Raw genomic sequence first — 2,482 nt, 5'->3', positions numbered from 1 at the left:
GAAATTTGAATAACAAAACTTAATTGTTATTCGAATAACAGGGACATAGTTAATGGTATTATTAGCGGATTGTTATAGTTAAAACAATAAATAGTTGTTAGTAATACTATTCATGATTATTGTGCCAACAATGTTTCAGGGTTACATGTTTAACTAGTGAGACATAGTAGAATTAGTAAAATTATATTCGTATTGACTATAAAAATAGTAAAATTAAATATTTTTTGTAGTCAATGTGTTTACTTTTATAGTATAGTAAACCATGATTTTTTCTCTTAGTGCATGATTGGCGTTGACGAAATGGCTCTTGTACCTGGTGAACAACCTGATCCTTGTACCAATTCCATTGTAGGAAATTGTACTATTCCCAATAGTTGTGGTAACTCTTATACAATTTTATTATTGTGACGTTTTGCACAGGAAGTTTCATGTATTTTGCTTATCTTAATATCTGTTATTATTAATATCGAAAAAACTATGGTAACAAAAATATCAAGCATATATCAAAGAAGAAATACTAATAATGTCTGATTCTATCTGCTGTGGTTAATTTAACAGTAATTATTTCATCGGAATTGATAAATTGCATCTGTCATTAATCAGAATTAAATCCGATTGGTCAATTTCGATGGAATAACCAGCGGTTATTAAATTAACCAAATTTGATAGAAAATCTTGCATAACCAAGATAAACAAAACATTCTTATGGTTTCCACGTTCCTTAATGATTTATCCCATTACGTACATAATCATGATATATATTTTTATACATTTGTATAATAATGAATGAAATTTAATATTAGTTAATTAATTTAGCTTTAATATTAGTTATTAGAATTTATATTACAATGAATTTTTTTATACATTATACTTCCTTAAATTTACAATTTTCTTTTAATCATTTTATATATTATATATTACTATTATATATCATATATTATACATTATTATATATTATAATATATTATTTGAAAATATAATATACATGTTTGGTATATAATGCTGTTTTATACAATGTTTAAGGAGAAATAGTTCCAGCAACGCATGCTTTAGTATTCCTTCTTGGCGGCATCTTTTATCGATGGAAACAAATTGTAGCTTACGAATTAACACCTAACGGATTTGATGGAACCTGTTTGAAACATATTATCACTGAAATTATAGAAAAAGCTGAAAACATAGGTCTTCGTGTGCATAGTGTTACATCCGACATGGGAAGTATGAATCAAGCTATGTGGAGAGCTTTCTCTAACATTGGCGTACATCAACATTCAATAATACACAACTCTATACCTCATCCAATAGATTGTAATCGTAAATTATTTTTTTTGCTGATGGACCACATCTTATTAAAAATCTTAGAACCGCCATCATCAATAATAAACTTATAGCTTTACCAGATAATTTCGCTAAATCTCATCAACTCTCATCATGTATTGTTCAATTTTCACATTTAGAAGAACTAGTAAACGAGCAAGAAAATTTGGATATTAAACTTGCCCCTAAATTAAATAAAGATGTTATAACTTTAACTAAATTTAACAAAATGAGAGTACAGAAAGCAACGAATATGTTTAGTAAAGATGTATACGGTGGTCTACAGTTTTTAAGTGAAGAGCGAAATATTGAAGAATATTCAACATCAGCGAAATTTGTTGAAATTATTAGCAAATGGTTTAGTCTCATTACTTCACGTTACGCAGCTCTTGCTTTAGGCAAAAATCCTGCAAATGAAAAAAGTATTGAAACATATACAAAAACCGTTCAGTTTTTAGAATTTTGTATAGATTTATTTTGTAATATGCGAATTGGAAAAAAAAATATTCAAACCAGTACAAACTGGCCTCATGATAACAACAAAATCATATATAGAAATTACCGAGTATTTACTTGAAGAACGCGGTTTTTTATATGTGTTAGGAGGTCGTTTTTCCAATGATTTTGTTGAAAATCTATTTTCCAATATTAGAAAAAAATTTCCTACACCCAATGTACTGCAATTCAAATATAGTTTAAAATCTATTACTGTTTCTCAATATTTGCAAGATTTACCAAATACCAATTATGACATAGATACTGATGGTGACTTATTAGCTGACTTTATAAAACGTCCTAAAAAAGATAAGGTCAATAAACAACATGAAATACCTACAATACATCTCGAACCTGAAACCTGCGAATTATTACAATTAGATAATTTGCAATTAAATTCATTATACTACATATGTGGTTATATAATATCTAGTAGGGAAAAGCGGGGCTAGTTGTTACAAAAATACAAAAATTCAAATATCTTTAAAATCTTTAATCCCAACCAAACATAAAAATATGGAAACAAAACAGTCTATCTTTTTCTATTAATATAAGGTGTAACTTATATCTGATAATTATAATTAACAATAAAAAAAATGTTTTTAAGAAAGAAAAATATTGTAACAATGTGCCCCTAACGGGGGTAAGTTGTTACAGGGTTGGGGCAAAT

Source organism: Wasmannia auropunctata, unplaced genomic scaffold (genome assembly GCF_000956235.1).
Source record: "Wasmannia auropunctata unplaced genomic scaffold, wasmannia.A_1.0 LD336054.1, whole genome shotgun sequence".
Classification (NCBI taxonomy): Eukaryota; Metazoa; Arthropoda; class Insecta; order Hymenoptera; family Formicidae; genus Wasmannia; species Wasmannia auropunctata.
This window is presented reverse-complemented; position numbering follows the sequence as displayed.